This window comes from Lepidochelys olivacea, assembly GCF_965140295.1.
Source record: "Lepidochelys olivacea isolate rLepOli2 genome assembly, chromosome: 9".
Lineage (NCBI taxonomy): Eukaryota > Metazoa > Chordata > Testudines > Cheloniidae > Lepidochelys > Lepidochelys olivacea.
The window spans coordinates 41,603,254-41,616,139 of record NC_140419.1 but is presented as its reverse complement, the minus strand read 5'-3'; positions in this window follow the sequence as shown (position 1 = coordinate 41,616,139).

The following is a 12,886-nucleotide window of genomic DNA, read 5'->3' as shown; positions in this document are numbered from 1 at the left end:
ATAGCACAACCAAAGTGAAGAGCTTCATTTTGTCTGCAAGATAGGAGGTTGTTAAGAGAGTGATTGATAATTAGAGCAAAATTGCACTGTAACTTTTGACCAGTTGCTTATTTGTTATCTGTCTATATCTGTTTGTGTTGCCTTTCAAATTGTAAAGCTTCAGGGCAGGAAACTGTCTTCCCCTCTGTACCGTGTCTAGCACAATGGGCCCTGATCTTGGTTGGAATCCTGAGACACTACTGTGATAAACATAATATTAATATCATTTTATAAAAAGATGAGGGCAGAAAATGTCTTTAAGCTCTGGATCCATTTTCAGTGACAGATGTGTAAATCTGGAGAAACTACTTTGAAGTCAATGGAGTTACAAAGGTTTGACCTAGAGAAGAATTTGGCTCTGCACCTTCACATGGGGAATGGTGAGCATTTAAGAAACATATAAGGTTAAGTGTCTACAGTCACCTTCTAAAATCAGAGCACATTCCACAAGACAGAGAGACCAGCTTCATGGACAGAGAATTGAAGTAATTTACTATATCTTTGGAAGGCATTCTGGCAGATGACAGAGTGGGTAGAGCTAAGTCACATGAGCTAGTGATTGCTGATTCTTCCGATCTGCCTACTGCTTAATAAAGAAATAGAAGAGGCCATTTGACGGTAGCTGGACTTTGAATTTTACTAAGAAAATAAACGATCAGATAAGAAGATATTTTTCTTTTTCTCACAAGGACGTGAACTGTAGCACAGATGTTTACAATGAGGTTTCTGTTTGTTGGATCCTTAATATTACTTAAATAGCATTTTTATAAATTCCATTGTAGGAACTCCCTAAGCATGTCTTTATTTACCCAACAATCTGTAACAGCTCCTTAGGTAAATATGTAATTCAGAAATAAACAGTGACAACTGCTTCATGCAGGTTCTGTTAACACAATATTATTTCAAGCCCCACATGGAAAATTTTTAGTTTGCTGGTCATTGTTCCAGTAGCCTTGTGATGGTCTGTTGGGTCAGTGCTCTGCCAACTAGAATCATCTGTCCCTGGTGACATTGTGGATTAAATAATCATGCTAATAACTCATTCCCAAATGAAAATAGCTCCCGTTGCTTTATATACATATTCTCCATATGGCAAAGTTAATTTAATTTCTGAACTGACAATATGCCATTGTGGAAATTAAGGGAAAAGTGCCCAGTGCTGTTTGTTGTTTTAATTCCAGTGTTCCTTCCTCAAAAGGAACTCCAGCTGAAGTCAATGGGGATTTATGTGTGGCAGGACTGCAACAATGGGCCACGTTGATTCTTTTTCTGGTTTTCCAGTATTTAAAAACAATTGTTTCTGAGCTAACAATTGTTTCTGTGTCAAGTTTCAGCCAAGAGCAAAGTTTTACTGCTGAGTTATAAGACCCAGTAAACAAGGCAATACCATGTGAAGTCAGAAAGACCCTTCATTTTTAAGGTTTAAATTGCCTTCCTATTCTGTATTTGTGTATACATACGAAGAAACAAAGAGGGTTTGCTTGGCCTCTAATGAAAGCCCTTTCCTGTAAAACAAAATTGATTGGTAATTGTGTGAAATAAAATAGATGTATATTGAAGGGCTCATGAAAGCTGCCAGATTGAAAACTGAGGTTCAAGTCTTCTTTCTACAGAACCAATGGTCATAGAAACTACCCCATATGCTGCCCAGCCATTTCTGGCACTATATCTCAGACTTGCCCTGTGCAAGGATCCCGTATCACAGTAAGAAGGGTATTCAGTTTCCTTGCTCTTCAGAAGGACTCATTTCCCCATTTTGTTAGGGTAGATTGTGCTGTAGGCACTGTTGGATGCATTGAAGGGGTACAGAGCAGCTGGGACCAGACAGAATTCTTCCTATAGATTCCCAGGCAGTACACAACCACTACACCACCCTTGGAGATGGTGTAGCATGCTCCCAATCGTTAACATGCCCTTTGATTTCCCTTTTTAATCATTTAGCATGCCCAGGGACCTCCGGAGGGAGCATTCCTGTGCTCTCCAGTGAAATCTGACAAGCCCGAATGCTCTTTTTGCTCTACCCCCAAGACTCTGACCCTTCGTCATTTTGTTGTCATTTAACAGTATACAATTATAGTAGAATCACATCTTGGCAACTGGGAGGAAGCCAGTTCATGGGAGAGTGAAGGGAAGGGGGATGCTGGCATCAGGGGATGGGATGGAAGGAGGGATCTAGCCACTGGGAGGAGGAATCTGCCCACCAGTGGGAGGGAAGGTGGGAGAGAAATGCACAGTGGGAAGGAGCTTCAAAAGGGACATAGCAAACCTAAACTGGTCAGCCCCCACCACAAATGGAACTGGCCACTGTCGGTTTTCCTAATTCATACTGTTTATTGTCAAACCAAAAACAAATGAAAGTAGCTCATATCAACTCTGCTCTGGAGATTCTTTGAGCTAAGTCATCCTGGCTTCAGAATGAGAGAACAGAAAGATTGGAGAGCTTGGGGAATTGGTAACAAGATCTGACGTCTTTTACCTTTATTTTAGGTTACTGGTTCAAATCTGGCTGCTGTCGCTAGAGAATCATGTATGTGGCTGTTGGCTGAACTGCCCACTGGTTTGTGAAGTGACTTGTAAGTTTCATGCTTGTACCTAGCTGTGCATGAAAACAAAGTCAGCAATATCAACATAGTGGCTTTCAGCACAGACCCTGAGTAGCCTGAAGAATTAATTATATTCATTCCCCAAGAGGTGATCCCTCCAGGACAGTTCTGCAGTGCACTGGCAGACCTCTACAGAGTAGATTTCATTGCCAGCACTGTGCTGGACATGCTCTATAGTGAGGGGATTTGCACTTCAATTTTATCAGTCTGGCACATTTCACAAGCACTTAAATTTACTTTAAATACATAAAAATCCATTTTAAGTAAATCTTTAAAAAATAAAATAGTTGGCTTTTTCCTCATCTGATCAATGACACTGTGTCCTCAGTCAATTTCTTGCCATCTTTTCCCATCCCTTTTAATTCTATTCTTGCTGATTTCAAACATAGGTATCATAAAAATCTCGACCCAACTGTAGCCAAGAGAAGTTTCGCAACTGACTTCTCTGGGACCGGAATTTTCCCTACTAAGCATTCTGTATTGTCTGAATTTCCCTTATGAGTTGTGCATTAATATCTATATGTCTAATCTATAACTTAATTGTATTTATTGTGTGACAAAGTTTTCTAACTGCCATTGCCAGTTCTTATCTTCATCAGATAAAGGTTACATTATTCAGACTTTGAACTGGAGGACTGATTGATGGATTTTGAATGGAAAGGTTTCCTAGAAGGCAATGTGGGTTTGTTTTCCCTGTGACAAGCATAATTTAACTAAAAGAATATATATCCCACTTAGCCTGTTCATGCCTGACCACCCTAAGTGCCATAATGTCATTTATTACAGGCTCATCCATTAAGAGAACATCTTAAAGAACTGATTTTGTCAAATAAAAACAGAAATGGGTCTTCTTTAACTCAACTGGAAATCACTTTAATGGGGCTCTCTCAAATATCCTAGACCTTACCCTTTCATGTAATTTATCATTGTTATAATCTGATGAGGAAAATTCTCCACGCTCTAAATATCTTCTTGTTTTAAAATCTATAAGCCCAAAAGTAGAAAAAGTCACACCACCTTCAGTAATGCCCATTACTGTACGGGCAACAAATAAACCCAGTGTTTTCCCCTATAGAAAAAGCCAACAAATATTCTTAATGAGAGTTTTATTCACACAGGGTCAGTACCTCAGGGCTGCTCTAAATTGGGTGCAACTGCAGCAGCTCTCAAGTGATTGCTGGAGCACAGTAGTACTCTCCCTAAACTTCTCCTCAGCTAGGTTCCTAGCCATGGCTTCTGTGCTGGGGCCTGTGAGGTGGGTTGTATTGGGTTTTTGCCAGTTCTGGGGACACAAGTGCTGACTTTTGTTTTTGCCAGTCAGTGCTCCACTGTCACTCCATTCCAAGGCCAATCTAAATTTTCTTGCTCCTAATCACTATGACCACAATTATGAGCAATATTTTACTTATAAAAAAAAAGTACTTGTCCAAGGTGACTGGGAAAGTAGAACCACGCAAGTCTGTCAACAAACAAGCAAGTAAAAAATAGCAATCTCCTACAAAAATCCTAAATACAAGTTCTTGACAGGTTTCCTTTTCAAAACTTACCCTTAGTTAATTAACAAAGTTCAAAACTATAGCATGAAAGTCTGGTCTTCGCCTACTAAGGGCAGGGGTGAAAGTAAGCCTAGGGACTTACCGGTATGGGGCTGGGCTGGGGCCAGCTCTGGCCCCCGAAAAGAGCAGGGCCTCAGGTGGAAGGGGCGGGGCTGGAGGAGGTCAGAGCCAGCCCCGGCCCATCCTGTATCGGCAAGTGCCTCCTTCCCCGTCCCCAGGGTAACAGCGGCAGCCAGGGGCTCTGGCAGTGGTTTAAAGGGCCCTGGGCGGTAGCGGCGGCCGGAGCCCTGAGCCCTTTAAATAGTCCCTGGAGCCCCGCTGCTGCTTCCCCAGGGCTCTGGCAGCAGGGCTCCGGGGATGGAGCTCTGGCCGCCACTACTGCCCCGGGACCTTTACATCATCCCCGGAGCCTGCCAGAGCCCTGGGGAAGCAGTGGCGGGGCTCCAGGGACGATTTAAAGGGCTCAGGGCTCAGCCGCCACTACCGCCCCGGGCCCTTTAAATCGCCACCCCAGCCCTGCCTCTGCTACCCCAGGGCTCCGGCAGTGGGGCTCTGGCAGCAATTTAAAGGGCCGGGGGCTCCAGCCAGTGCTGGGAGCCGCAGGCCCTTTAAATTGTGCCTGGGGAAGCCGATTCACCCTGGTACGGCGCACCGGTTCTTGCCAGTACGCCATACCGGCTTACTTTCACCTCTGACTAAGAGCTACCCATATACAGTACTAATAATGGGGGGAAGGCAATATGTATGGTCCTGAAAGAGCTCTTGTGATTGGAAGAGCTGGCAATTTTAAACAATCATTTTTTATTTATTTAAAGATCTTTTAAAAAATATGATTGCTCAACATTATGATACCAAGACATGAGTTTAGCAAGATGACCAACACGATTTGGAGTGCTAGCAGCATGGGAGTTTATTGTTGTAGTTAAGAGGCCATTGATAAACATTTAAAAGTTCTAGCTTTGGGGGCCAGGATAAGAGGGATTTCAAATTCCTGATCAGCTGTCTGAAATGTTCAGGTCCTTTTCAGAGAGACCCCGAAGAGAATGCAAGGAGCTCATTTCCAAATACATCAAATGTGAGAGCTTTTATTAGGAGTTATAAGGAATACAGAGATGGCAGTGACCTTGAGGGAGTTTCACCTTGCTCTGCAGCATGGAGTGTGGGTCATTTGCTGGGATTGTCCATGTATGTCTCACTGAATTAGTTCCCTGTCATTGCCGGGCATTGGACATTGGTGCACCTCGGTCCCTTCCATTCTCTGCCTGTGACACACAATAGTTTAGTCTCCTGTGAGCTGTAATACTTTAGTCCAATGTGGGTTGCTGGGTTTAGTGTGCAGGTGGTGTTGGTGGTAGATTAGATGATCTGATGGTCCCTTCTGGCCTTAAACTCTATGACTTTATGAAATTAAATCAGAGATAAATGCACTAATTAAGGCCGCAATCCTGCTTCAGGATCCACTGGCACAGACCCCCTGTAGCCATGTACAGGAACACCACACAGGCACAAAGGGTCTGTGGTAGTGGATTCTAGGGCAGAATTGGGTCTCATTGATGTGATGTTTTTGTGGTGTTGAGTGACACCTGAAAGCTGCTCAGAACTCCAAAGTCCCCCAGACATGAATGGGAGTTTAAGGTATTCAGCACCTCCCTGGATGAGAGCCATAGCTATAAAATGAAAGATACATAGGCAGCTGGAATGTAATAACAAGCGCCTTCAGGCTGCACTGCTCCACTCACCTTTTCTCCCTTGTCCATGACAAGACCAGGGATAGGTAGTGGTGGCATGGGGCTCTTGGGTTTGTGTGTGCTGGGATCAACTAATTTCAGGTGCATCGATGATATTGCTGTGGATTTGCGTTCAACTTGGGGAACTGACTGGTCTGCTTATTTTAGTATATTTGTAAAAAGTTGTCAAGGGTGCCCCCTTCTAAAAGTTCGTATAAATAAAAATAAATAAATGCATGCCCTGCTTGACAGAATGGATATATTTTAGTAAATTTTATATATATTATATTACAAGATGGCAAATGGTCTTTCACTGGAAAATCAAATGGAAAAAGAAAAGGGAAACTAAATGAACTAGATGATGTTCAAGTCCCAGAATGAGGTCTCAAGTAAAAATTGAAAGCAGAAGTCTGAGAGAATTCCACAGGGATCCAGGCTACTGCAAATTTAGCTGAAAATAAATGTTGGTGACAGTTTTCTCTAATTTATATGTGGTGGGCAGCAGATTAATCCATTGATTAACAGATAATTGAGGGTTATCTTTCCAGCTTTGCATTAAAAGTTTCACAGAAATTGTGAGAAGTATGTCAATGAGTTTCTTAATACACTAATCAGTGGAATAATCAGACCTATATGAATTACTAAAGATAAATTTAATGTGTAATCATAGTAATCATTGTAACAACCTGCCAATAACTGAGCTGAAAAGGTTAGAACTTAAGGAAGCCAAAGGAGAATGACAGGCCTTCAAATGGTTGAGCTTCTTTTGCTAAAACTCATTTGGACTGTATGGAGGACAGCATATAGTGGAGCCCAGGCTGGAGACTGGAAAGGTTTTACCCTCTCACCACTTTCTGTTTGTATTTTAAGATGCAGCTTTAATTATTGTGAAGTGCTCAGGTGCTGTAGTGTTTGATCTCCAGGGACATCCTATACATGAATAAATACAATCTGCTTTCTAAATATGGAACAGAAAATCAGGCATCTGAGAGGGATATTGGTAAATAATTTGTCAGTTTGGGTTTCTGTATGGCTAGTACCAGCAAAGGAAATTATAATGTAGGAGCTATTTCCGTAGGAGTATCAGAGTCTTTCCAAGGAAGGAAAGTACGACATTCCCAAGCAGGAGGAGATCCCACACTGAAGTTCTATGTATGAAAAAATGTAGGTAGCTGGGTGATTATTTTCTTAACTCTGTGACCATAATTAGTATGTTTTGTGTATTATGTCATGTAAAGTATTGATTATAATGGGCTTACCAAGTATCCCAGGTCTATCATTTGTTTTAATTGATTTTAAATTGTAGGTTCAATCCTGGAACTGTTGGAGAAAAGATTGTGGAGTCAACCTTGAGCTTCACTCCTCTCACTCTGCTCCACTCTTACAATGTGAAGGGAGCAGAAGCAGTCATATTTCTCTTACTGAGGATTTCTCCAGCCCTGGGGAGTCCCAGCCAGCAGAGAGATAGCATAGCCAGCTCCTGTGTCTTCTCCCATACCTACCTCCAGTGAAGGGTGCCTCTTGGGATTAGGAAGGGATTTTCTGGAATGATGTGCTCCAGCAATCCCCAACTGGAAGATGGGCTGGAAGATGGACCAGCCTCAGAACCAGCCCCACAATCAAGAAGCTGCAGCTAGTTCCCTTCTGGCTTCCCTTCCCAGCTTCACTCTTGGAAGTTGGCCACTGCTAAGAATTTGGGCTAGAGGCTGTTCAGCCTCTAATAAGAGACCGGTGTAATTAGTACCCCAAGCTCAATATAGTTTCTTAAGCTGTTTCCCCAACACCCCCATCCCCAAATAGCATCAGTGCTACAAATGGACACACAACCAAATTCACAGCATGGACAAACAGTAAAAGGAACGGGCCATTTCAGAGGCTGAAAGGGACAATATCCAGCTGGTTAAATGGAACAAAATATCCTTCCATTTTTGGAACTAAATTCATAACTACATTTCCAGCCATCATTGCCACAACCTTGATTATTATCATGAATTGTAATGGTCACAGTGGCAAAGTGCAAAATAGTAGGAGGCCAGAAAAGCATTGTGATTGGGTAATCATGTAATCTCTTTATGTCTCCAATTACATTGGAAAATGCCAATTATCTTTGATTTCCTATCTTCTGTCAAATATATATGCCCTAGCTGGTTGTTTAAAGGTTATGTTACTACGTGGAAGTGAGAGATGTTCCAAGTCTGAGACACTGTCATTATAGCAACCTTTTGTACGGTGGCTATAACTGCACACTCGCATTAAAGTAGAGCCAATAACTGGACTCTTGGGAAGTTCAGACTTAATAGGTGCAAAAAAGACATAAAAATGCTTTCTCTTGTCTGGCTCAATCCAGCAATGTACCAACGAGTCTGGGCCCTATTCAGCAAAGCACTTAAGCACATGCTTAACTTTGACATCATTGGCATGTGTTTAAATGCTTGTGGTTTGGGGTCAGAGTGCACAGCACTTCGCAGGACCAAAGCCCTAAGCATTTCTAATGCATACATCACCATAAAACCCAAGTATCTAGGTGTCTTCTTATAAGAAAAAAAGACCATATCAATTTGATCCATGAAGGAGTCTGGCCTTTGAATCTCCTAGGTTCCACTGCAATTATGGGAGGTTTTATTTTCCTTTTGGGGGGGGAGGGGAGGCGCAGGCGGGAAGCAAGTCTTTCAACAAGTACTCTTATTGCAAAGAGGTCAAACTATTGGCAAATATGGGACAAGGTGATAGCTTCATAGGGCTGAATGTTAAAAAGATAAGAGAAACACTGAAGGAAGAATAAAGCTCTTTGCTCTATCCCAGATCCAGTGACTCATTTCCCAACTCTCCTGGGACCCATAATGTCCTCTATAGATGTATTGTAGGGGTGCGTCAAGGTTCCTCCCCCACTCTGAACTCTAGGGTACAGATGTGGGGACCTGCATGAAAAACCTCCTAAGCTTATCTTTACCAGCTTAGGTCAAAACTTCCCCAAGGTACAAAATATTCCACCCGTTGTCCTTGGACTGGCCGCTACCACCACCAAACTAATACTGGTTACTGGGGAAGAGCTGTTTGGACGCGCCCTTCCCCCCAAAATACTTCCCAAAACCTTGCACCCCACTTCCTGGACAAGGTTTGGTAAAAAGCCTCACCAATTTGCTTAGGTGACTACAGACCCAGACCCTTGGATCTTAAGAACAATGAACAATCCTCCCAACACTTGCACCCCCTCTTTCCTGGGAAATGTTGGATAAAAAGCCTCACCAATTTGCATAGGTGACCACAGACCCAAACCCTTGGATCTGAGAACAATGAAAAAGCATTCAGTTTCTTACAAGAAGACTTTTAATAAAAATAGAAGTAAATAGAAATGAAGAAATCCCCCCCTGTAAAATCAGGATGGTAGATATCTTACAGGGTAATTAGATTCAAAAACATAGAGAACCCCTCTAGGCAAAACCTTAAGTTACAAAAAAGATACACAGACAGAAATAGTTATTCTATTCAGCACAATTCTTTTCTCAACCATTTAAAGAAATCATAATCTAAGACATACCTAGCTAGATTACTTACTAAAAGTTCTAAGACTCCATTCCTGGTCTATCCCCGACAAAGACCAGCATATAGACAGACACAGACCCTTTGTTTCTCTCCCTCCTCCCAGCTTTTGAAAGTATCTTGTCTCCTCATTGGTCATTTTGGTCAGGTGCCAGCGAGGTTACCTTTAGCTTCTTAACCCTTTACAGGTGAGAGGAGCTTTCCCCTGGCCAGGAGGGATTTCAAAGGGGTTTACTCTTCCCTTTATATTTATGACAGGGTGTAAGAGTCCAAGGGAGGTTTCCTGTCAGAAAACAGTGGCCTTCAGGATATACCCCTCTTTTTGATACCTAAGAGCTTTAGTTTCCTTTCAGATTATATTTGTATATTGTATTTAGGAACATCAGAATTGTCAGACTGGAACAGACCTGTGAAGCTCATCTGGTCCGGTATCCTATCAGCCAGTACATGATTGGCCAGTACATGATGCTTCAGAGGAAAGTGCAAGAAACACTGCAGAAGGCAGTGTTTTAAAACAAAGATCACAGCCTTGGATTGTGGCCAGGTATGAAAGACAAGCCACTGGTGCTCAGTATAATATTTTTTATATCTATTATGCCTTTCTTTAGTGCTCAGCTCAAGTAGGTCTTTTGGCATTCCATTGATAAAGCTGGGTATTCCAGACTGCATTCTGCTCTGTTACACCAGTGACACTTTTTCCTCTGGAGATTTCTGCCTAAGTACCATATTTAAAGGTAGGTGTTTGTATTGGGAGAAGCTGAGAAGAAAGGCTGAAGCCACTTTAAATGGTCTCTTGGGTAATTGAGCCACTCTCTGAATCAAGAAAAGGAGTACTTGTGGCACCTTAGAGACTAACAAATTTATTTGAGCATAAGCTTTCATGAGCTACTGCTCACTTCATCGGTTCCTTCCCCACTCTGAATTCTAGGGTACAGATGGGGGGACCTGCACGAAAACCTCCTAAATTTACTTTTACCAGCTTAGGTTAAAACTTCCCCAAGGTACAAACTATTTTACCTTTTGCCCTTGGACTTTCGCTGCCACCACCAAACGTCTAACCAGTATTATTATTAGGAAAGAGTCCGTTTGGAAACGTCTCCCCCCCCCACCTCCCAAATCCTCCCAAACGTTACCCCCCCCCACCCCTTTCTGGGAAGGTTTGGTAAAAATCCTCACCAATTTGCATAGGTGACCACGGACCCAAACCCTTGGATCTTAAGAACAATGAAAAAACATTCAGTTTCTTAAAAGAAGAATTTTAATAGAAGAAAAAGTAAAAAGAATCACCTCTGTAAAATCAGGATGGTAAATCCCTTACAGGGTAATTAGATTCAAAACATAGAGAATCCCTCTAGGCAAAACCTTAAGTTACAAAAAGACACAAAAACAGGAATATCCATATCTCTGAATCAGAAGCATGAGACCTATTGACACGTGGCCTTTAATTAATTAATTAATTAATTTATTTATTTTTAAAAAAACTTAGAAGTGTTTTGGAAGCTAGTTGTCTTGATTTGGGAAGTGTTCACATTTGCCCTTTATTGAGATGAGATTTAGAAATCTCTCCTCTAAATACAGGTCCCTTAAATCTTATTTTAGACTGATAATAAGTTGACCTGTGTTGTGTACTTACAATCATTCATTTGTGCATCAGAGGGATATTATAGGAAAATGCATGCCTGAGAAAACTGTTGGACACACAGAAAATACCTGAGGTAATACAGGTGAGCAATGTAAAGAGGAAGTAACAGAGATATTGGGCCCAGTGCCTGAAAGATGTTCGGATGTTTCTTTGGTCAGCATAGCAACACCTAACCCCAGGTGTTCTGCTGCCAACTAGAGAAATTTTGTGCCCTATGCTCGGCCCCCAGGCTTCCAGTACAATCAGTGCTTGGGGAGAGCTGAACACCTTAGAAAGGGATGTTCAGATGCCAGCCAGCTGAGCAGAGAGCCACCTGAACTAGCTAGGAGTGAAATGCTGAGGAGAGGGGATCAAGCATCTGGGGATATGTCTATACTGCAATTAAACACCTGTGGCTGGCCCGGACCAGCTGACTTGGACTCGGGCTGCAGGGCTGTTTAACTGCATCATAAACTTCTGGGCTTGGGCTGGACTCCAGGCTCTAGGAACCTGTGAGGTGGGAGGGTCCCAGAGATCAGACTGCACTGCAGTCTGAGCCTAGAAGTCTACCCTTCCCTTAAACAGCAGCGCAGCCTGATCCCCACAAGCCCAAGTCAGCTGGCAGTTTTTAAATGCAGTGTAGACATACCCTAAGTGACTGACCTAGTGTGGCTGGCTGACAGGCCAAAGAAAGGTGTCTCCCTTCGCTCTGCAGCCTCATTTACATACCCCCTCCTGGAGTTAGACACTTACGCCAGCCCTTGCCCTAGCTGCCAAAATCATCTCTCTTTCTTTCACTTGATCATGCCTGCTAGCGCTCTCACTCTCCATTCCCTTGTGTGTATTTTGCATGGGTGCTCTGCTGCACCTCCACCTGGCCATAGCCTGCCTCCAGCCCTCCAAGCAATCTGCTGGCTGTGGGGTGGCATCAAGGCTTAGGTAGTTTTGCAACTGCAGGCCAACTGAAACTTAGGTGCCTTGGGGATCAGGTAGCAGCTGTGAAAAGGTTAGTGATGCCTCAATGGTGGATTTAGGTGCCAAAGTGGGGTTTTCAGAAACACCCAAGCTTGACATGCACCTAACTCCCATTGGTTTCAATGAGAGTTAATGACCGAGGCATTGAAAAATCTTACTAGGCACCTATCTGCATCTTCAGGAACCTAAATAGCTTTGAAAAATCTGTGTGATTAAGCATCCAGTGCTACACTGAGCATGTGGTTTGGTGCAGTGTCAATTTGCAAATATGCAGCAGCCAGACACACACTGCAGTTGTGGTTAAGGTACTTTTCAGGTGATACTGTAGTTGTGGGATGTTTTAGAAACCATGTGTTCAGTGACCTGTCTGCTCACAGCTCCTTCAGCAGTGATTTGAAAAGGGGAGGTCAGATTAATTAACAATAACAAGTGAGTTGCGGAAATTTGTGATTATTTTCCTTTGGAAACTTTAACATATGGTGTGGAGCTGGTGAGCTGATCCATTCAGAACATATCCTAATATTGGACTATGGAACTTCGGCATTTTAGTTCCTGTTTGATTCCATATTCTGTGTCTCATCTGTTTCTTCCCCATTTAGGACTGCAGAATGTCTGGCCTTTAGTTCTTGTTTATTTCAGTCTTCTTAATTTAGTCTCTAATCCTGACATCAGTAGGAGTGTATTTTCCCATCTGAAACTGGTGTGAAATGTCACAGCTGGAGAGTTTTATGAAAATCTAGCCTCTGGTTTGTAAATGTTGGGTGGTTTGTTCAAGTGATAGCAGGTCTCTGACTCACCTGGACCAATTTATTCAGATTAATCTTT